At 44.2% G+C, this 24224-nt stretch overlaps 1 long non-coding RNA gene across 3 annotated transcripts in view; it reads left to right on the forward strand.

Annotated features, from left to right (window-relative positions):
- The window catches only part of LOC135419421 (uncharacterized), a 36634-nt gene extending 16939 nt beyond the window's left edge, over nucleotides 1–19695 (forward strand). For 2 of the 3 annotated variants that reach the window (XR_010432975.1, XR_010432977.1), the window contains 2 exons: nucleotides 17818–17973; nucleotides 18335–19695. This is a non-coding gene — a long non-coding RNA (uncharacterized LOC135419421). Of the gene's footprint in view, nucleotides 1–652; nucleotides 4226–17817; nucleotides 17974–18334 lie in introns of those variants that run through there. The other variant, XR_010432976.1, reaches the window with a different exon arrangement.
- Nucleotides 19696–24224: the final 4529 nt, after the last annotated feature.

Genomic DNA, 24224 nt, shown 5'->3' on the forward strand with positions numbered 1-24224 from the left:
GGGGGTGAGTGTTGATCAGCTGGAAGGCAGGAGGGCTCTGCAGAGGGACCTGGACAGGTTGGAGAGTTGGGCTGATTCCAACGGGATGAGGTTCAACCAGGCCAAGGGCCGGGTCCTGCACTTTGGCAGCTCCAGGCTGGGCCAGAGGGGCTGGAGAGCAGCCAGGCAGGAAGGGAGCTGGGAGTGGGGATGGACAGGAGGCTGAACAGGAGCCAGAGTGTGCCCAGGGGGACAAGAAGGCCAATGGATCCTGGCCTGGCTCAGGAACAGTGTGGCCAACAGGTCCAGGGAAGTGATTCTGCCCCTGGACTCAGCACTGGTGAGGCCACCCCTGGAGTGCTGTGTCCAGTTCTGGGCCCTCAGCTCAGGAAGGACATGGAGGGGCTGGAGCAGGTCCAGAGAAGGGCAACAAGGCTGGGGAAGGGACTGGAGCACAAGTGCTGTGAGGAGAGGCTGAGGGAGCTGGGGGGGCTCAGCCTGGAGAAGAGGAGGCTCAGGGGAGACCTCCTCACTCTGCAACTCCCTGCCAGGAGGGGGGAGCCGGGGGGGGGTTGGTCTCTTTTCCCAGGCAAATCAGCAAGACAAGAGGGCTGGGTCTCAAGTTGTGCCAGGGGAGGTTTAGGTTAGACATTAGAAAGAATTCCTTTCCAGAGAGGGTGCTCAGCCATTGGAATGGGCTGCCCAGGGACAGGGTGGATTCTCCATCCCTGGAGGTGTTTAAGGACAGACTGGATGTGGCATCAGTGCCATGGGCTGGGAACCACAGCGGGGTTGGATCAAAGGTTGGACTTGATGATCTCAGAGGTCCCTTCCAACCCAGCTGATTCTATGATTCTATGAATTTTGGAATTGTTCAGGTTGGAAAAGCCCTCTGAGATCGACTCCAACCATCCCCCAGCACTGCCATCTTCATCACTACCCCATGTCCCCAAGTGCCACATCCGTGTGGCTTTTGAATTCCTCCAGGAATGTTGACTTCCCCCCTGCCCTGGGCAGCCTGTTCTGTGAGAACACAGAACTCTTTTGCCCCAGCTACTGCACATGATGGATGTGTCCTCATTAAGTTAAGAACATTTAGGCAGTTTCCTGCACACCTGGGGATTGCCTGCCTAAAATAGAAATAACACTTTTCCTGTTGTTGGTGCTTTGGAGAATTTCTCAGCACTGAAAATTCCTCCAAGACCAACTAAACAGTCTGAAAAGTAACTGAGTTAATTAAACACCTAAATGATATCCCACTCCTGCAGAAATACACCACTTTGGGCATTAAAAACAAGCCTGTGATGTTTGTTTCAGGAGGATAGAATTCCTTGGATTTTTAGAGGCTTTGCAGAGCATCAGGTGACCAGGAGAGTGCTGATATATAGAATAAAACATGACTAATTATGGAGTGTAGGTTTCTTAGTGAAGTAAAATTTCCATCATATGTAAGGTGGTTCTTGCAGGCCACATCAGGGGTGTGATGCATTTGGGATGACTCAGATTCTCAGAGTCACTGTGGGATATTTGACCCATCCAACTAGGCAGGGAAGGCATCCAGGATTAACTGGCCGCTTGTTTCCATCCGACTCTCCCTCCTCCCTTTGCCTCCTTCACAACCTGGCCATAAACAGCACATCCCTGGAGTGGGGTGTGAGTGGGCACTGGGGGCCACTTCCATGGGACTGGGATGGTTTGAGTTAGAAGAGACCGTAAAGACCAACTTGTTCCACCCCCTGCCATGGGCAGGGATCATTCCACTAGCCCAGGTTGCTCCAACCTGGCCTTGGACACTCCCAGGGCTGGGGCAGCCACAGCTTCTCTGGGCAACTTGTGCCAGAGTCTCACCACCTTCACAGGGAAGAGTTTCTTCCCAATATCCCATCTAACCCTGCCCTCTCTCAGTGTGAAGCCGTTCCCCCTTGTCCTGTCACTCCATGCCCTTGGAAATAGTCTCTCTCCATCTTTCTTGTAGCTCCTTCAGGCACTGGAAGGCCCTGAAGGTCTTTAGGTCACCCCAAAGCTTCTCTTCTCCAGGCTGAACAATCCCAATTCTCTCCACCTTTCCTTTGCCAAAGGCTCACGAGGAAGAATTTCTTCCTAATACCTAATCTAAAACTCTTACCAAAGGGTTGTTATTCAATTTTAATTTTATTTACAGGGTTAAGCCTGGTACTTGGTGCTCCACCCTATGAGTGTAGAGGCTTTATTACCTTTATGACTATATTTGTTCAGCTCACAGCCTGATCCCCTTTTTGCCTGATAAACAATGCAACGAGTGTGAATCCATCTGATCAGAGACAGGAGGGGATGTGAAGGGAGAGTGGCTGCTGAGGGCACTTGGTGTGTTCAGCTGGAGAAGAGGAGACTGAGGGGAGACCTCACTGCAGTTCCAGCTCCCTGGGGAGGGGACAGGAGGGACAGCACCCAGGGAATGGCCTGGAGCTGTGTTAGGGCAGGGTCAGGTTGGATCTCAGGAAAAGGTTCTTCCCCCAGAGGCTGGTTGGGCACTGCCCAGGCTCCCCAGGGCAGTGGGCACAGCACCAAGGCTGCCAGAGCTCCAGGAGGGTTTGGATGATCCTCTGGGGCACAGGGTGGGACTCTGGGGATGTTCCTGTGCAGGGCTGAGGGTTGGACTGGGTGATCCTTGTGGGTCCCTTCCAACTCTGGGATTCCATGACCGTTTTCTGAGCAGTCTGGTGCATCTGCTGAGTTTGTTATTCCCCTCAGCACGTACCAGAAATGCAGATGAACCCAAACCCAAAGGGATTTAACTCTGGGACTGACGTCTGTTACTTCAGCTCTGCAAAGAGAAATAAAGGCAGACAGCAGGGACATGATTTGGTTCGTGATTAATAGGGGGAATCATTACAGAATAACCAGCCCTGTGTCACTTCCCTGGATTTAAATGCACACTCTCCAGTCTAAGCTGTAGTCTGCAAGTCAGGTTGACTTAAACATTTTATTATTGTCATAAATTTAACAACTAATAACTAGTAGGAAGCGAGTCAGAAACTGCTCCCGGGGAGGAAAAAAACCCTCTGAGAATTTCCTTTGAATACTCTTAGATTCTGATTTTTAAAAAAATACATTACAATTGATTCTGGTCATCTGTCCAGAGGTAATAAAATCTAAAGCCAAAGACATGAGACAAATTTTGGGGATTTTTGGCAATACTCTCAAATTGATCTGAGCCACATCTCCAGTCACCAGGAGTGTGTCAAACAACCTGATGTTGTTCTGTTTGATGAAAATCCTGCTTGATTACAATGAGGACAGTGGATATATCCTGGGGAATAAGGCTCCTCATAAGATCCTACTGCAGAATTAAGGGTGTTCACCACACCTTGGTAGAGGGTTTTAGATCCTGCTTGATGCTGCAGATGTTACAGTGAGATTAATTCATCCATTTGTCTTAAGGAATAAGCAGGGATCCATCATGTTTCACTGACAAAATTGCCATCTAAGGTAAAATAATAACATTGATTACTGGGGATGGAGAAGAACGAAGGAAAAAAATTGATTTTTAAACATCCCCCGTGCGATTTGGAGAGATTAAAGTTAGATAATTCATAATAAACATAGAAATGGGGAGAAGAAATAAGAACCCTCTTTAGACCAATTACCCAGGCTCCATTTTCAGCCTGTAATAAATTCCAGATGACTCCTTAGCAAAAATATAGTTTATGGAGCTATAATATAGGAGCAAGTGGAGAGGCTGGATAAAAACCCTTCCTACGTTTCAGCTGGGCTGGGAGGCTGAATAAAATGGTGCAGCTCATTCTGGGTGTATTTCCATTTAAAAAATATCTGTGCCCCGAGGAGGGTTTGACTCGATGTGTTGCTGTGGTTATCACACAAAATGTCTGACAGGAATATTCCTGTAGCTCTGCCTAATTGCTGGGGCTACCTTTTGATGGAAATCTGAGCTCAAACTACTCGGAATATATCCATAGAAAATACCTTCTTGGGTAAAAAATAAAAACCAACTAAATACGGAAACCTAAATACAGCTTTGGGAAATTAGACTTGTTTTTTTTTCAACTTTCTTTATTTTTATATTTGTTTCCTCCAAATTATGAAAGACTGGGGATGAAAGCCATGCTCTAATTTCATTCAGGCTGCAAAATACACCCATTTGTGAGGCAAACTCTCCATCTCTGTGAAGAGCAGGTTGGTTTTCAGCAGCAGCTTGTTCCTGCCATCAGCAAAATTGTTGTCAAAACATTTGAGGAGATCATGGCAGGTGAGTCTGGTCACTTCAAGCCATCACCGAAAGGTCAAGGGCTGAGTGTACAGCTGAAAAAAATAGCTGGATGGTGAATTTTTTGATGTGTTATCTCTCCCAGATTGTGTGACACGAGCTCCTGGGTGAAGAGAAGTGATTCTCTTGGAGTTGTGGTGTCATGTGAGGTTTGCCCATCAAACTGTGTCGTGCCACATCACACAATGGGATGTGACAGCTCAGCTTCACATGGCACAGCTCTCCTGGGCCAGCTGGAAAACATCCCATTTAAACAAAGTTTGGGAAACACTGGTTTGGGAGAGGCAGCAGGGAAGGGTGTGGGATGAAGGGGAAAGAAAGGAAACCAAGGAAATATCGTGGGAAGGAAGTTTTAATATCAGGATGAAGACTTGAATTTTTTTTTTCTTTTGAAAACTGTTTTTAGTTTTTAAATTGGTTTGTGGCTTCCTAATTCAGCCTTGAGATCTGTCAGGACAGAATTCCAGCCTTCAGAGTTCATTTGAACGGGGAATGAAAGGAGAGGGAGATGCAAACCCTTGGCAGGTGGGAGGAACATTTGGGAAGATCCTGTGTAAATCTGGAGTGGTTTTGTGGTGGGAGTAAAGAACAGAAACCCCAGGAGCCTCAGCTTGAAGCCTTTGGGAATTCCATCCCCTCTAACATCACTCTGGACACTTGTTACTTTTCTACTGAACCTCCACATTTTTCAAAGCATCGCTTGAATGCAAATGTTGAGAAAAATGTCCTGAATTATCCTGATCATGTACAATTACAACAAACACACAGATGCAGCTGGAAGTTTGATTTTCTGTTTCTGTGAGCTTTATTCCTCATTAAACCCCCAAGCCTGACGTCCTTCGCTTCCATGGGTTTTACTCCAGACTTTACTGATCTTGCCTTTATTGATTCCAGTGGAGTTCAACAGGCATAAAAAATGAAACTAGAAGGAGAATCAATTCCACATTAATTAGCCAGTGTGCATGATTTTCTGTGCTGCTTAATGACTCTTGTAATCATCTACAACTGTACAAAGTGAGCAACAATCCTACCCAGGCAGGACTAAAAACCTCCAGCAGTGAATTCACCCATTTTACACATTTTAGAAGTGTAGAATTTTCTATAAAATCAGATCTAGATTAGAAATGGTGTCAGGGAAGTGGTGATTATAAACAACCTTCTATGAGTTCACACTATTTCTTTTTTCCCAGTAAAAAGTGCTGTGGAAAAGCCCACCCAACCCCTTCATGAGCTTTCCTAGTTTGGAAGGGATTTGGAAAGGATTTGCAGGATAAAGCTCTTGGAATCTCATCTAAAGACCCCTGAAACAAGGGAAAGATTATTTACAGCTCATTTTAGTGATTCTTTGGCTTGTTTAGTTACTTTTCTTTTTTCCTTTTCAAACCACAGCAACGCTGGGGAAGGTTTTGCTTTGCAGGAGGAGCCTCAGGGTTCCTCTGTGGGATCTAAAAACCTTTGGATTTGGCTATATAAACAACTCAGTGTCTAATACACCAGAATTATGGCAGTGGGGGGCTTCTGCTTTTGCTTATTTGGGCCCTCTCTCATCATGCTTATTTTATTTGAGGGCTGGCCTTTATTTTTTTACACTTTATTCCAAACCTACTCTTTATATGTATCAGTGTCTTCTCATTCCCTTAGTGTTGCAGGACTCATTAACCCTCAGGTTGTGTTCTGGTTTAATAAATATAGAAGGAAACTCCTTTCAAGCCTTTTCCATGCTCCTGTGCTCAGAATTCCCCTGGAATTCCCAGCTGATGATGCTGTTTACTGGGATATTCAGTGTTGCTCACACTCCCATCTAAGGGATCCTGCTCTGGGATCTTTTTGTGGCAGATGTGTGAAATGATCTAAAACTTTTCCTTACAGGGATGTTTGATTTCTGTCTGCAGAGTAGGTGTGACTCAGTATTAAGGGTTTGCCTTTGTAATCTATTCAAGATATGGATTGATAGACAGAAGTACAGTAAGTGAACGTGTTTTGTAATAAAATGTGCATTCCTGAATGAGGCTAAGACCATAATCCTTTTTATGTTTAATATTTACCTCTCCTTTTATCCCAGGAACACAATGAGAGTGATTGCTTAGATACAGATGACATTATGGTCTGTCTTTGCAGTACTTTTTTCCCCCCCTTTAACTGTGCATTTACACATGAATGGGCCATTGGCTCCAAATGGCAATAAGATCACAGTGAATTATATTCACTTTAGTGATACACTGTCAAATTCAATCTTGTATAAAATTCCACATCCTTTCAAATGGAGGAAACCATTTGAATTTGTATCATCAGCAGCTGAACTTTCCCTTTCATGGTTTCACTGGTGGCTGGGAAGTTCACACACAAAGTCTCCCAGACATCTCTGAAAAACAGTGTTATTTTGAGAGTCACTTAAATAATAGAAAGGGAATCTTCTTTTCATTATCAAAAATTAAAACAGAAGAAAAACTTATGTGGTCAAATGCAGGAAAAATTGAGGAAGTTGCTGCTCAGAGAATTTATCAGCAGGAAAAATAAAGAAACTTGTTGCTGAGAGTATTTACCAGTAACACAAAACAGTTCTAAAGAAGGTCTGGGATGGAGAAAAGCAGTTGTTTCATCTTAACACTGCCCCAGCTGTGATTATTTATGTTTTATTATTTATTTATGTATTTATTATTGTTGTTATGCCTGAGCATCTCAAAGCAGCAGGTGCAGACTGAGGTCTCGTTCATGGGTGTGGTGTTCACTGGGAGACCCTGTTGGTGTTCACTGAGAAATCCCGTTAAAACCTGCAGGTTTTAACATTTCTGAGGCCACTGGAAGGACCAAAATGTTGGATTCAACACTTGTGTAACCAAAATGGAAACCAACGGGCTGCCTTTGGACTTAAAGCAACATTTATTTATGAACTTTGCTCTTAACTGTGAGGTGGATAAAGACATAAATGTGGGCCCAGTTTATGGCTATTTTGTCGCTGCAACAGCAGTGGGATGATGGTGGCAGGTGTGATCCTTGCTGGCTGCAACCTGTGCCAGGACCTCCCCACCCTCCCAGGGTGGAATTCCATCCCAATATCCCACCCAACCCTGCCCTGTGTGAGTTTAAAGCCACTCCCCTTTGTTCTGTCACTCCGTGCCTCTGGAATTGTAGGGGAGAAGGGAGTTGCTGGGAAACTCTGGCAGGAGGAAGTTGGCAAAGACTTTGAGATGGGAGAAGCAGTGTGGAGACAGGGAGAATGAGGAGAAGGAGCCTTGTGGCAATCAGAGCTAAAATATCCCAAAGGAAGTGGCTGTTTTCCTGGAAGTGCTCCAGTGCAACCAGTGTAAGGTGAGTTTTGTCCCCACTGCCCAGTCCTTTGCTGTTTGCTCAGGTTTAGCTGCTCCTACAGGACTGACCTGGAGGTCATGGGCGGGTTTTATCCACAGAGATAGGGAAGAGGACGATTAGGCAGGTTGGGAAAAAGATCTTCATGCCCCATGAAGCTGCAGTTAAGGTCATTCCAGCCTCTCACAGGGGCACCAACCACCGTGGGTCGAGGGTGGAAACATCCCCCACATCTCTCACCCTGTGGCATTTGGGCTGAGTGTGTTTCTTACAATTTTGGGAGTTAAAACACACTCTAATGGGCACATATCCAGGTTTTTCTCTGGCATACTGACTCCACAGCCCTGGAAAAAAACAAGAAGAGAAAGGAACTTCACCTCCCCATGTTTAAGTGTGCGTGTTACCCATCATGTTGCTTTAATGCCCATTTCTCTCCAGTGAACTTTCCCCGGGGCTTTCGGGGATGTGTCACTTCTGTGGCTCCTCACAGAGGAAAACAGGAGCCTTTGCTGTGACCAGGGCTGGTTTGGGAGTGATTTGTGGGGTGGGGAGCCGGGCTGGGCACAGTTCCAACTCCAGAGCTCTCGATCCCATCGATTTTAGCTTTGCAGCTCCGGTCCTTGCAGCTCCGTCGTGGAGTTTTGTTTCATTTTCAAACCCATTTTTGGGAATTGATTTAACATTAGACAGCAGAACACCAGCACTGTTTTATCTGGATTGCTGAGATTCTAACAGCTAGGCTGCAGTGCTCATTAAAATTGTCCTAAACCCAAATAATTACAATTTTAGTGCCCTAATTCTAATATCTTCTCAACTTATTACATTTCTATGTTTTCAGAAGTAACCTCCAGCCCACCAAACACAGGGTGAAGGAGAAAATAAGGCCTCGCTTTTACATTTTAATGGAATTATTGATTTTAGTTGTGTTGATATATATCCATTTATCTACTACACCCAAATATTCATAAAGACTTCTTAATTTTAAGCCTCTTCGTTTTGCCTTCATTTATATGTCATGGCAAAGTGATTTATCAAGGAGGAACTTCACCAGCAAAATTAGGCTGTGGTACCACTCCAGTAGCAATTCATCAAAGACAAATACCACTCAATTTTTTCTCATGTCTGCAACTTCATTATCTGTCAAAATCCATTAGAAGTTTGTTTTCTTCTTATAGTTAAGGGCTAACCAAGAGATTTTTATACTTTTACACACTTGAGAACATCTATTCATCATTATCTTCACAACATTCTGGACAAGACATCTAATAATGTCTCCTACCATTTGTCTTGGCCCGTTGTTGAGAAGCATTAATGACATTTCAGTAATTTGAAAAAATATTAGTAATTAACTATGCTATTATAAGACCATTAATTTCCTACATATTAATAAATATTTTTTCAAAAATTAGGAATAAAAGGTATTTTGGGGCTCAGACCTTCAGCATAATGTGCATCAGCTGCACTAAATCCACCAGGTTTGTGTTGCCTGAGATGACTCCACGAACGGGGTGGGACGTGAGTACCCTCATTTTTGGTATAACAGGGACACAGAGATAGAAAATCTGGGCAAAGAAGACCAAGTTCAAGCATTTTGGGCACCTCTGAAATATGGTGTGGATAAATATCCCCATTTCTGCCAGTCACCAAGATATTTCTCCCCAAACTTGCCATTTTTTCTACCTTTTTGTGAACTTCCAATAGAGTCAATTTTCTTTATAACCATAATTACCTTAATTTCTGCCTGAAATGCTGAATCTGCTCTATGAGGGGATAATGCTGCAGCTCCAGGCTCTCTGCAGCACTGACTGATCCTGATAAATTCAGCTTCAGCCTCTGGCTGCTGTTTATTTTGTCTCTCGTGCTCATTTATTGTGGTACAATCCCTGTGGAAGTATCGCTGCAATTTTAGGAAAGGCTTCCATTTCTGAATTTAGGAAAAAAAAAAGGGGCAAAAGAGGCTTTTTTAAGTGTATTTTGAGGAGCAGAAAGGTTAGAGTTGCTAATCATGAATTTAGGAGGAACGTTGTCATGTTGTGTGTAGTTGGTACTGTTCAGCATTGTTAAGGGAATGCTAATTAATAAGTATTTATGATGATTTAATGTTACTGGAACCCTAAATGGTGATTTGGTGTCACTGAATTTTCTCCCAGAGTTGGTCTGAAGGCATCATAGGAAAAGTCATGGATTAGGGACAGAGCTGTCAGATTGGGCTCGTTTCAGCTGCCAGGACAAAGGGTGGGAAAAATCCCAGAGAAACTTTCATTTGTGGGCATCAGCAAGAGAAATATATTAAATATATTAAGAGAAATATCTTCAATATGTCTAAACCCACGTCTGTGCTGCGATTCCCCTGACCACAGCTGTGCAAAAAGAGCTTTTTCAGGATTGAGCTGAGGAGTGACCCAGAGAATAGGAAGAAATCAATTTAAAAGGAAAGCCTTAGGTGAATATAGACAAATTTTATATAAATTGTGAGCTATCAATGCCACCTTTTAATTGCTTCAAAATATGGGCCCATTTGCATTATTAGGTTGACACCACGTGTTTTCTCGTGGAACTTGAAAGTCCGTGGATTTGTTTCTGTGCCTTATTCCGGAGAACGAAGCAAAGAGTTCACTTATCCCTTGTTCCTCAGCATTTATTGCAGGAGGTTTGATCAGCTGTCTCTCAGTTTTTCAGGGAATCTCGATTTAGGTGTTTTTTGAAGCACATTGCTCTGTGTTTCTGCTTTGAGGCACAGCCTGTGTGGTGCCGTGTCTTGTGGTTCCCCAAGCGGGTTGTCTCCGACTCTCCATGAATTTTTCATTTGCCTTTCTCGAAGCCTTGCAGACAAGACAGAAGTTTCTGGCTGCTTTAAGACAGCACAGGCAGAGATTGAAATATCTTGTGATGGAAAACTAAGTTTATCAGCCGTTTGATCAAGGACGAGGGAAATGTTCCTTAAGGAGAACACCTCGGTATTCCTGATTATTTGTAACCTTGAAAGACAGCACAGACAGAGAGAGATTGCATGGAATTATTTTTTTATTTTTGAAGTTGTGACATTAAACCATTGTCTAGATGTGACAGCTTTCTCAGCAGGTTTGTTAAGAATGAACATCAGTCATGGGAAGTGAATCTCTTTTACTCAACGTGGGATTTTGGGGAGTGGGAAATGGGGAAGTGCAATATTTGTGGTATAAACAATTCAAGAGCTGCTGGGTTGACTACTCAAGTGCTCAAAGACACTGACTGTGATTGCTGGTTCTATTAATGATGGATGGACTTATTTATGTCCCATCCCTGGAAGTGTCCCAGGCCAGGTTGGATGGGGCTTGGAGCAACCTGGGCTAGTGGAAGGTGTCCCTACCCATGGCAGGGGGTGAAACTGGATTAAGATCCTTCCAACCCAGACCATTCTGGGATTCTATGAAGGAGTGGAGGAGGTTTCAGACAGACCAGGAACTCTTGTGATCCTGCTTGTTCAGATGAGGTGGCTCATGGGTTATTTATTAATATACTTGTTTGTGTTTAATCATAAGAAGTCTAGCCTATAGAACTCAATAAAGTCATCCTGGTTTGGGCACAGTTGTGGGGTAATTTATTTTTGGTTCATGTGATGTTGGAGCTCTTGAGCAGATTGACAGCTGTGGTCTTTATTCATCTAAGGTGGGTTTGGAGTCTGAACCCTGGTGAGGAATCCTGTGCCTGTGTGGCCTTGACTTTTTATGCCTGAATTCTCCAACCATTCTGCACAGATGAGTTAAAAGCATTAAACTCTTCAAAAAATTGCAATTATGCAATAAATATTAATCAATGATGCATGAGAATAAATATATTAAATGAAACCACTTGAGATCTCGAGATGTGAGCCAGTTAACACTGGGTGTGTTGTATGACCAGGGCAGTGTTTGGGATCCACATCCACAGCAAACAGTGCAATCTGCTACATTTGGAATCAATGGATTTGCATTCCTTTCTCATTTTCTGTTGGAGAGTCCATCTCATATTTTGATGTTTGAGGAAATACATGCTATGATATGTAAATATCCTAAAATTTAATCAGATGGCATTAGATTTGTTGCAGTAAACAAAGCCTGGCAATAATCATGGGATATTATGGATTTCTGATTATTTCTATCATTTAAATTTAGTCTGATGTCGTGCAGCTCATTACTGAGGAGAAAATGGTGATTTATTCCGTGAGAGTTTATCCTGGCTTAGGACAAATCCCCACCTGTCCATTCTAGGTGGTGTCTGGTGAGGAAATCAGAAGGAACTGGATGTGTTATTGGTAGGAACAAAGTGATGGACTGAAGTACACCTGGAATTCGTGCCAGCTCCCAGAGTACATCATGTATTCATTCAATCTGACATGCACACACCTTGCAATGCTCTTCTCCAGAGACTCACGAAATAAGGCTGGAAGAGATCTTTTCTCTTGCTCAAATTTGCAGTTGAGGTGTAAATCTTCAGTTCTCAACTCTCTCTGCAATCAGAGAGTTTCTCCCAGCTCTGTCCAGTGTTGGCCTGTCTGTGGGTCAGGAACTGTAATCACAAAGGCTTTATCCCAATTAACAAGGGAAACCAGCTGGAAAGTCAAACAGCCTCTCCTAAATTAATGATGTTGTTTCTATATGTCATAAAACACATTTTATTACACTGGTAATGGTTTGGCTTTTTAAAATCCCAGAGAGATCTGTGTCTGGAAGCAGCATTTCATGGGCAGGTTCAGCTGATGACTGAGACTTTGTTGAAAAGAGGAAGGGCCTGGGTTATTCCTGAATTTCCCTGATAAATCCAGGCACTGGAAGGGAACAGTTCTTGCTCCAGTTGGGCTGTTTTGTGTCAGTTTTAGCTGAAGTTGTGTGTGGTGCATTTGAGAAGGGAGCAAGGTTTGTGCCTCTGTGATGCCAAAGAGAAGGAGGTTGTTCCTCATTACCCTCACAAGAAGTTTATTTTAATGGTAGATTGATTTTTCTGCGTATTGTATAAAGCCCCTCTTTTTTTCCCCCGAAGAATTACCAACAGGAAAATGTCCCATTAAGTGAGACATTAAATATTTAACCCATTTTCAGAGAAGAACAAACACAAATTTGAAGAAAACTCGTGAACTATCATGCCTCAGATTTAAAGTTACCCCTTCAGAGTGACCAGTGATCTTTGGATATTGAAGAGGGAGGAATTCTGATTATTAAAACACTTATTATTAAGCACAATATGATGGTGTTTGACTGCTGAGCACTAATGGCTATGCCAGAGTACACACAGGGATGTTTTCTGCCTGGGGAGTTTGAAGTCTGGAGCAGGAAATTTGAGCAGTAATTTCAATAATTTATCCAATGGGAGCCAAAGGAGCCTGGTTTCCCATGGAACATGTGCATTCCCGGGCACAGGGGACACGATGCTGCCCAAACAGCTGCATTTCTCCCCTTGTGATGTGTTTTGATCAGAAGATGGCAGCAAAATCTTATTAACTGTATCACGGGCTCTCCTCAACCCTTTCCATCCGTAGGGGTTGGAGATGCTGTGAGGGGTTTGCTGGAGCCAGCTCAGCTCTGATTCCATTCCCTGCTTCAGCCACCCCAGACAAAGCCTGATGAGATCCATGGAATGCAGTGGGCTGGATCCTCTCCCCTCTTTCATTTTCCAGCCCAGCTGTTACAGAGATACTTTCACAGTGGCTCTCTTCACGCTGACTGCGAAAAGCACATTCCAGAAATACCCCGAGCCTGCAGCCAGGCTCTTCCCAGTGGTGCCAAGAACAGGATGAGAGGCAAAAGGCAGAAGCTGATGCCCAGGAAGCTCCACCTGGACACGAGGAAGAACTTTTCCTGTTCAGTGACTGCACACTGGAACAGACCAGAGAGGGGGTGGAGTATCCCTTTGGGGGGGTGTTCCAGAACCATCTGGACACAGCCCTGTGCCATGTGCTCTGGGATGCACCAGGTGGGACCAGGTGACCCACTGTGTGCCCTTCCAGCCTGCCCCATCCTGGGATTCTGGGAGCACGTGGAAGCCCTGCTGCCTCACAGGGCTGGTGGGCTCCTCCCAGCTGACTGGGGCAAGTGGTGCAGCTGGGAGGGCTCCACTCTGGTGACCCCCTGGCCACAACCATCCACCTGCTTGGGGCAATTCCTGGTGGCATCATGGAGCTGATGCTTCTGGACAAGTGGATGAAGGCCTCAACCAGGTTTCTGTTGCTTGGCTGGACCAGTTGTGCTCTGCATGGTCTATCTTTGGTGGGATCACTCAGGGTGGACCACTCCTTGTCCATCCGAGTCCTCTTGGTGTGGCTTTGTGGTGGCTATGTGGGGGTTTGTGGTGGCCACCTGTGGGTTTGTGGTGGTCACGTGTGTTGTGTTGGCCACCTGTGGATGTAGGTTTGTGGTGGCCACGTGTGGGTTTGTGTTGGCCACCTGTGGGTGTGGGTTTGTGGGTTGCCACCCGTTCATGTTTTTGGCACAGCCAGCCCAGGTGAGCCCTGGGCTCCTTCCCAAGGTGTCTGGAGCCAAAGCCTAGGTTTCCACAGGCCCTATTCCCCCTTCCCTTTGGTTCTGAGCCACCAACCTTGATCCTGGTCAACCACAACGCTGTGGCTTTACATTTCTGTGCCTGTTGCTTCAGCACCCAGTTGTTGGCTGCTGCCAGAGCACTGCTCCCGTGGTGTGGGTTCAGCTGGAACCAGCACCAAGATCTGCTGGTTGCTTTAATCTCTTTAATCTTTCCTTGGCTCCCAGTTGCTTTCTGGGAGCTGGTGTTAGAGCTGAGGCTTTCCTGGAGGGCTTTGGCTGCACACTGATGTCTGTCCTTCTGTAGGAAGAACATATCCAGAGGCACCTTTCATTCCTCTTCCTCCAGGAAAGGCCAACTGCACAGCTCTGGCTGCTGGGGCCACACACAAGTGACATATGTTTCTATATATTTTAATAGGAAGTAATATTTGTGTACATTAATGCCTAACATAATCACATGGAATTCATACAGGACTCATGATTTGATCCCAGAATTGCTCCTTTTCTTTTCTTTTCTTTTTTTTTTTTTTTTTTCTTTTAACCAAAATGCTCTTAGATTAACTTCAAAAATAGGCATTGAATTTCTCCGTAGCATTCTGGGTATTTTCTCTCTAAAGAAGTGTCTGTAATTTATGATCTGTAATTAGAATCCAATTTAATAATTACATGTCCTGCAAGGAAATGTTTCTTGAGCAGGCCTTTGTTCTTGTGCAGCTGCTGGAAGCACAAAGCTGTGGATTATAAGAAATAGTTCAGATGAAAATGGACTGTCGAGGGCAAAGTACCTTCAGAATTGATCAGAATTGCTGAATGACAAATCTAGTTGATCCAATTGACTTTGCTGCATCGTATATAGTGTCAAGATATCCATCTCATAAGCCTGCATGGCATAAATCACTCTAGATGCAAAAAAGATTACTTTTTGTGACTGTTTAATGACATAGTTCTATATGAAATTTAGCAGATCAAAGACAGGGTTTGGATGGTTTGTCTTTCCTCTAGGAAATGCCATCACAAAAAAACTTAAACTGAAAATTCCACAGCAGTTTTTCTAGGATTTCCTTCTTATGCTCAAAAAGATACACAAAAACCTTTATCCACCGGATTATTAACCTAAGGCTAATTCAGAATGATTTTAGCCTTAAACATGAATAATTTGAGACTGACCTGATGACAGGTTAAAATTCTTTCCTTAACTATGGAATTTAGCTAAAGGATCATATACTCATTTCATTAACTTCTTCTTCCAGGCAATATTGTACCTTGGAAATGACTTAATTAGTTGAAATTCATAGCAAAGGTTTTTTGGAAAGCTGCCTGCGCTAGGAGATGGGGATCATCCACATACATATTTCTAGCTTGTGCTCTATGAATTGATCATATAAATTGGTCAGATCTTCAGAGAATGCTGTGAAGTTTTAATTTAAGGAAATGGGCAGTTTCTATAATTGCTGGGGACAACTGGAGTCCTGATTTGGTGGCTCCTCACGTGTTTTATTCCCCTGCTGTGTTATAGTGCTGATAAAAGAGTCGAAAGGAGGATGGCAACGGGCTCAGGTGATTGGTAAAGGGTGGATAATTTACATTAGGAAATTCAGCTGGTTTAATTTTTTAACTGAAAAGACCTCCAAGGTCATCCAGTCCAACCTGTGCCCGATGCCCACCTTGTCCCCCAGCCCAGAGCACTGCCCAGGCTCCCCAGGGCAGTGGGCACAGCCCCAAGGCTGCCAGAGCTCCAGGAGGGTTTGGATGATACTCTGGGGCACAGGGTGGGACTCTGGGAATGGACCTGTGCAGGGCTGAGGGTTGGACTGGGTGATCCTTGTGGGTCCCTTCCAGCCCAACACATCCTGTGAGTCCGTGATTTCCACCTGTGCCTGGGTAAGAAAGCAGTTTAATGCTGGTTTTCCAAGTACACAGAGAGAAGTGAGTGGAAACTCTCTTGAAGGACTAGAGCTTAACTGTGATTTGAAATATTAATGCAACCTCATGTTCAGGCAGTGGGACTTCCCTGAGCAAAGCCATATGTTGAGGTCACTGGGGAGAGCAGGACACTCAGTCTGGGTTTGGATGAATGTGACAACACTGACCTCCAGCACCGAGACAAGTTCAGGGTCTTGACAGTTTTCTGCTCTGTCCTTTCCTCCTCAGATGTTCCAGGAGATGTGCAGCAAGGGCAGGCAGGTTTCTCTGTATCCTATCGTGTGCTGAGGTGTCAAACCACATGGAGTTTTTATTTTTTTAGGCTGCTGCTGTACCTTTTCCTGCACTTCAAAAGATTAAATTGAACTCCCCTTAAATGAAAAGCAACAACCTAAGCTGATAAATCAAAGAAGATGTTACCCTGTGCTCCAGCATTAAAGATTGATGTGTTCACTCTGAATCTCCCTGGCATGGAAAACATGTTATTTGGCCTCTCCTTGGACCTCTGTCCAGAGCTGTGACTGTGTGCTCATGGCATCTTGCCAGTCTAAATTTTCCTGCAGTGATTCCTCCAACTGCAGAAGCAGACCCAGCACCTCCAGCCTTTTTTTGGCTTTTCCTGGTGTTTTCCATGGTGAAGGAGTGAGTGAGCCATGTGTTATGTCCACTGGTGTAGGACATCACCTGCAGCACTTGAGGTCTCGGCAGAAAGGAGGTGGCTGGTGTCTGTTGTGACTTTATTGAGGTGTCTGTGGTGTCTCCTGCAGGTCTGGCATCCAAGAGCTGCCTGTGGCATTTGGAGTTACTGATGGAATGGCTGCAAGCTCAGCCAACCCTTCCCTGTCCAAACAGAGAGACTGTTCCAAGAGGTTTGCAGGGATAGATGTGGTTGGGCATCCCCAGGCAGTTTTGGAAGTGGGTTTGGTTTAGTGGAGCCACCTTTGAAAAATTAAGCCCATTATCAAGCCCAAACTGGAGCTGCAGGTGGGTTGTGAGGACAAAAGAATGTTTGTCACATCAAGCACCTGCAGCACCAGCACTGTGGGACATTTTCAGAGCATCACAGGAGCATCCTAAAGGGCCCAGTGTTGGGAGAAGGGATCTCCTCCTCCCTGCTGGCAGCCAGATTACGGAGTGCCCTGGCTAATTGTGCATTCCAAGTGTCTCTAACATTGCATTTCCACGTAAAAAAAATGCCATCCTTGTCCTGGGAACGTTACAAAGTGTCCCAAAACCACACTCAGGAGCCCAGGTATTATTTTGTACCTGAACAAGGAGAGTGATGAGTTGCTTGTCCCCACATAGATGATGAGTATGAGGTGGTACAACAGAGTGATTTTGTCCTGTGTGTGAAGATTGATGGATTTGGGCGATGCTGCTTTTTTTCTTTTCTCCCTACAACCAAATTCTATTCAAAATCCTCCAATTCAGCAACTCAGGAAAATTAATGGAGCTGCTTTATGTGCCTTGGACTTATTTCCATATTTTAGCCTACCCTTTCTAAAAGAATTTAAAAACCTTTCAAAATCCCAACAGGCAGAGGCTGGGAACCAACCAGACAGACATTCCAGTGTTATTCCTGTTAAAATATTTCATATTATTGCAATTGAGCAAGAATTAGGATAATTTTTAATAGTGACATATGGCAATTACTGCTGAAAATGTTTCTGAGATGCTTCTGACTTGTTTATATATTGCTGCAAGTGTTATAAAAACAAGGGGAAATTCCTCTGGAACTGAATATTTGTTTATTTTCAAAGTGAACTGTTACATTAATCACACTGTGTTTAAAGGGCAGCATTTGCATTGGTCTGACCAATGAATCATAACCAACAATTTCCTTTTTTTTAGAGCTGAAAGGAGAAGAGAGCATACACTATTAGTAACTGATCCATAAACATCCCCTGCAAATGACAACTGTACGTTGAAAATTTTCATTTTGGAGAGTGAAAAACAAATCCAGTCATGGTGAGGGCTCCAGAAAAGTCGTGACCCTTCTTCACATTGGTGAGTAATTTCAGCTTTTTAGGGATGTGAAGTGGCTGGTGTGGCACCTCCTGGCCTCTGGAAGTCCTGAAGACTTGGGGTTCAGTGGATTTTTCAAGGCATTAGGTTTGTTTTTGAGCTAATTCAGCACCACTGTCTTTTAGTGTAATCTGGAGTTATTTTAGCATTAAAAAGAATGTATTTGTGGAAGCCTTTGGAGACTTTCCCAAAAGAAAAAAGTAGCCATGTGAGAATGTGTAGTGAACAATATCCACATAAATTATGGCTGGAGGGATCTTATTCTAATGGGCTCAGACCACAAACTCTTGAAATTCTGATATAAATTCTGAGGCTCCCATTAATTATTCCCTTTCTTTTTGAGAGCTGGTGGTGGCAGCAGCATGAGAGATGTGCTGTGGGTGATGGTTCTCCCAGTGACTCACTCCTGGCCTCGAGCAGAGCACTTAATGTGTCCGGGGCTCACCTCAAAAAAGGGCCAGTGTTGCTTTTCTCAGGGTAATTCTCCTGAATTAGGATCTGAGAGATGCTTCCAGTTCCTAAAATAAAAGATGCCTCCAACAATTCAGCATTTGCCAGGGAAAATCAGAATTCCTACAGCTGATGCAAAAGGAGTTTGAGATCCTGCAGTGTCCTTCTGTTCCATGCAGAGAAACCCTGAGTTTCTTAAAAAATGGAAGGGGGAGTTGATTATACTTTTTTGGAGTTAATGCTGCAATCAAAGGAGGATGACAGTGAATTTGTTATATTAGAGACACATTAGACCTCTGATATTCACTGCAGCACCACCTTTGGGAGCCCGGGATAAATGAGGACTTTTTAGTGGCAAATCTTTGGGTGTTGTGAAGGTTTCTGGTCACAGAAGTGCTGCTTTTCCAGGGATTTCCTTTCAGTGAGCACAGCTGAACAAAGTGCCTCTCCAACTGCAGCCCCTGAGACTTCTCATCCTCTCTGGAGGTGACTCCAGTGAAGATCTCCCAGTGTTTCATGGGAATTCTGAGGCAGGGAGAGGCAGGGAACTGGCACTGGGGTGGCAGGAGGGATGGTGGGGGCTGCTGACAAGTGCCAAGGAGAGGCTTTGCTGTGCAGAGCCATTAATCCTCCTGCTCCTGCTTGAGTGCCTTTGGCAGAATACAAGGCTGGGAAGGATTCAGATAAATCAAGGAGCTGGTTGTCTCCTCCTCAGTGCTTCCACAGGGATGTGGAATGGGTGAAGCTCCTGCCTCTGCTGTCCCCTAAGGTGGCCAAGCAGTGGCTTCCCAAATCAGTGAGGTGCAGTTTGTACCAGTGCCCAACCAACACCTAGAACCTGCATCTCCACTTTCTGCTTTTTGATTGTTTCTGATTTATTTTCCTGGGGTTTTGTGTTTGTTTTGATTCGTGCACCTGCTGGGGAAGGTGAGAAGCAATCGTGGTACAAACAGCTTTCCATCAGGGAGTGAGGTTGGTGCAGTTTTGCAAGTTTTATTGTCTCAACTAGATTCTGAAAGCACCAGAAGCAGCTCCCCTCTCAGCTTTCCTCCCTAAAAAAATAATAGGGAAAAAAACAGGATCATTTTTTTCTCTGACCAACCTCCAGCATCAGTTAAAGAAAACTGTTAAAAACTGTTAAAAACAGAACAAAAGGAGAAAAATAAAACCCTGGTATTGCTAAGTGAGTGGAAAACAGATCTGTAGAATCTAGAATGGTTTGGGTTGGAAGGGACCTGAAAGACCATCTCATTCCACCCCTGCCATGGGCAGGGACACCTTTCACTAGCCCAGGTTACTCCAAGCCCTGTCCAGCCTGGCCTTGGACACTTCCAGGGATCCAGAGGCAGCCACAGCTTCTCTGGGCAACCTTTGCCAGGGCCTCCCCACCCTCCCAGCCAAGAATTCCTTCCCAATATCCCATCTATCCCTGCCCTGTGGCAGTGGGAAGCCATTCCCTGTGTCCTGTCCCTCCATCCCTTGTCCCCAGTCCCTCTCCAGCTCTCCTGGAGCCCCTTTAGGCTCTGGAAGGGGCTCTCAGGTCTCCCTGGAGCCTTCTCTTCTCCAGGCTGAATAATCCCAGCTCTGTCCACGTCTCCACAGACAAGGGGTTGTCAATTGTGGTGTCAGTTGTTGCTCCTCCCCAACACAACACCAAGGTCTGGTCCCACCACAGACCCCGTTCAACTCCACTGCCAAATGCCCATCTCAATATTTTATATTTATTACCAATCTACAGGTTCTTATTACAATACCTTAGAAGGTGTTTTCCCATTAACAGAGCTGTGTGGAGCTGGAAAGGAGGAGTATTGCACCTTCCTGCAGGAAACAAGGAAAGAGCAAGAGATGGAGCCTAAAAGGCCCTGAATGGCACTTTCAGAAATGGTTTCATTTGCAGTGGATGTGAGTTTGCTTTTCCCATGTTCAGGACAAATCAGCCCCACTCTCCCAGGCAGGAGCTGACTGGCTCAGAAAGCTGAAAGTCCTCATTGGAAATTCCTGTGAGGTGTTAACTGAGCACATAAACTCTCCTTGGCTGTTCCAATAAAATATAACACCCCCCCCAGATTATATTAAATCCCTGCCTTGGGATAAGGGCAACCACCTGATTCCAAGCAACCCATGGTCAGGGTCATCCATCCCAATAGAGTGTTTGAGGAGCAAAAGCTGTGCTATTGCTAAAACCAGAATTAAAATAAACATATATGTGTATATAGGGAACAGGACTGTATTATTTTTAGCACAGACTTATATTTTTTTTGGATTGTTTTGCTTTTATTATCTTTACCTCAATGCTTAGGCGTGACTTGGCAGTGTTCCTTCAAAGTTTCTGAAATCCTTTTGGCCACGTGGGCTTTTTAATTCTGCTCAGAGTCCTTCAAAGTGCATCAGCAGAAAGTGGTCCTTAGCGTTTGCCTCTTGTGGAGCTGGGCAAGAGCCAAATTCTGTCACTTCTGGAAGCAACTCTTTTGGCAGAGCTTAAGACTGAATACTAAAATATTGAATAATTGACATTCTAAGGTGCAAGTGGAGATTTCTCATCGATATGAGGCAGCTGCTCCTTCCAGTGCTTGTGGAACAGGGAAGAGAAATCCATGTTTGGGGCTCTGTTGGAGAAGCTGGTGCAGGTGGAGGGTGGGATGCACACCTAGAAGGCAGTGATTTTATTTAACAAAGGGGAAAGGGACACCAAAATATGGCAAAGCTGGTTAGAATTGAAAGCTACAATATTATTTAAACATTTTAAGAGGTTATTTTAATGGTTTGGTGGATGAAAACGTTATGGGAAGTGATGCAAGTGGGCAGGAAGAGCTGAAAGATGAGCAGGAGAGCAACGGGTGACTGTGGGAAGGGATCAAAAGGAACAAAACAGGGATGGTGGAGGGTGAATATTTGTAATAGAAATGCAGTTAAATGGAAGGAAAGACATGGAATAATCAGGTCAGCAGAAGCAGGGATAGAAGGTGGGTGGATTCTTTGGGATGTCTCCAGGACATCCCACCACACCCCACCCCGGCAGGTCCCTCAGCCCTGCAGTGCCTCTGGTGGTGCTCAGGGTGAAGATGCTGAGAGATGCTTTCAGTCTCTGATTTTGCTTTCCATTTTTGGAACAATTAAATCCATTTTGGAGAAAACACGTCTCAACCTGCAAAACAAACATTGTCCATCTAAAACACTGAAAGACATTTGAGTGAAAATGTGGCTCAGTTTGCTTGCTCCAAGTGCCACTTCTTTACAAAGAACTAATTTGTGTTCTAAATGCATCCCTTTTTCTTCTTAATTCATATATGATGTAGCCAAAACCACGGGTATTGCAGATGATTTCCTGGTGTTTGGATTCTTTTAGTTTAAAAATCTGTTTTAATACTGCAGGTGGTGATTAAGCACAACCTCCTCCTGGGCAGAAAAGCAGAACTTGACAACGAATTTTCAAGTGATTTTTGTCTAGTTAGAGCTGTTTAACTGGAAGTCAATAATATTAGCAGAATAATTAACAAAGTCCGGTTTTCCTGGCCAGTTTTAACACCACCTTAAAAAATTGCCTGTGAAAGTTCGCCCACACACTTGAAATTACTCATATTTTGCAATAATTTATGTTATTATATCATATTATTATAATATTACAATAATATATAATATTATAATAAAATATTATACATTATTATATTATAGTATTATTATTATTATTATTATTATTATTATTATTATTATTATTATTATTATTATTATTATTATTATATTGTGTTACATATTATTATAATATTATAATTTTAATTTACATTTTTTTACATTCCCCCTAAGTGGTATCTGGAGGTCCAGAACTGTTAGGAATCATTCCTTCCCTTGAAAAACAAGATTTTCCCTGTGAGCTTCCCTACAAAACATCCCTCCCAGCATCCCTAAAAGCACTCACAGATTGAGGACTGTAGGACACCACGTATCCTGGGGTGACCTGATGTGATTGAAAAGCAAATATCAGCTTAAACAGCAGCTCTGAGTGATACCAAAGGGATAAAATAGCAGATCCTTTTATACAATCTCAGGCTTCTTGTCTCCTTAGCACAGTTTGGTATTTAAACCAATTTTTTCCAATAATTGAAAATCAAGTTGAGGGGATTCACTCCCATGTGCATGAAGAGGTTGTTGCCACGACCCATCTGGCTTTGGCTGATTTCTGGGCTCCAGATCCTGCCCCAGCTGGGGAGGAAATCCTTCACAATCCTTTCTGATTGACAAAAATGATGAATCAAAGCCCTAACAGAACTGGCTAAGGGGAAATAATAGCAGTGCAGCTCCAAACTGCCAGGCAAGGCTGACAAAGAATGCACAGGGACAGTGTGGGGTCTCTGAGAAGAGAATAAAAGGAAAATATTTCGTGGAACCCACACTGCTGCAGTCCTGAAGTCCTGAAAGTCTTCAGCAAGGAAATAGGGAGCACATTTGAGCCTGAAAGCTGAAAAGTGGCAAAAGCTAAGATAGGAAATTACAGAATCATTTGGGTTGGAAAAGACTTTGAGGTGGTTGAGTCCAACCTTTGGCCAACGTCTCCCTTTTCAACGAGAGCAGAGCACCAAGAGCCACGTTCAGTGAGCAAGGATGGGGACTCCACCACCTCCCTGAGCAGTCCTTGGAGGGGAAAAAAACCCAACCCAAGCCACTTAGACAACAACAACAACAACAACCCTCCCTGTGTGGTGGCAGTGAGCAGATGGCATCACACCTCACGGCCTGTCCTTCCTGCGGGGGAGCTCCTTCACCTGCGACCTCTCCGTGACGTCCTCACTCCTCCACCACCTGTCCCCTCCAAAGCTGCTGGAACTGAGCAGTGTGGCTCCTAATTTCGTTTATTTTCTCATGGAGCAAAGGGGGAAGGCTGAGAAAGCTGGGAATGGGTCTGTGCCATCTGTACAGACGCGTTTGTAGAGAGGAGCGCTCGCCTCCCGAATCCAGCTCGTTAATTCCCCGCTCCCGCTTTTCCTCTTTAACTCGCAAACTGCAGCTCCTGTCAGTTATGATTCTCTTCAGGAAAGCTTTGAAACAGTCAGAGAAGAGCCTCTTTTCCCCATTTGCTCGACTATCAAGGCAGTTTGGAGGAGGCAGAAGGGGATTCAATTTAGCAAGCTCAGCTCCTGCTGCAGATGTCAAAGCACGGAGCTTGTTTGTCATCAGCGTTCGGCGGGGAAAGTTTGCTCTCGAAATCACTGCAGAAAACAACCTTTGCTTGTATAACAAGCTTGCTTGGCTCCTGTATTTTCAGACAGATGAATTCTTTCCCCAGATCAAATAGTTGAAATACAATCCCTCGCCAGGTAGAGGAAAAAAACGTCGTCGTCTGCATCTTTTTCAAATAGAGCTGAAAAACGCTTCGGGTTCTGTGTGGGCTTTTTTTCCTTCATTTCAAGATCACTGACTGTGCTGCTCTGGCACTGGCAGGATCAATGATAACAAGCATGTCTAGATAAGACATCAAAATTCCCTTTTACTGGTAGTTAGGACTCGGTAGAGCTGCAGTGCTCCCAGGATGTTCAGCAGTATATATTTATTTATGGAGCATTTGTTTATTCATTTATATGCTCTAACAAAAAAAACCGAGTGCATTTGGTAAAGAAAAGAAGTTTTCAGAGAGTGTTTCTAAAACATAAGCCAGACCTGTGCTTTTTGCAGTGATTGTGGGTTGTTTCCTGCTGTATTTACAGAGTTAATTAAATTTTGACCTTTCATGAGGCTGGACTGGATCTTAGAGGTCTTTTCCAACCTAAATGATTCTGTGACTCCGTGACCAG

The sequence above is a fragment of the Pseudopipra pipra genome, chromosome 10, assembly GCF_036250125.1.
Source record: "Pseudopipra pipra isolate bDixPip1 chromosome 10, bDixPip1.hap1, whole genome shotgun sequence".
Classification (NCBI taxonomy): Eukaryota; Metazoa; Chordata; class Aves; order Passeriformes; family Pipridae; genus Pseudopipra; species Pseudopipra pipra.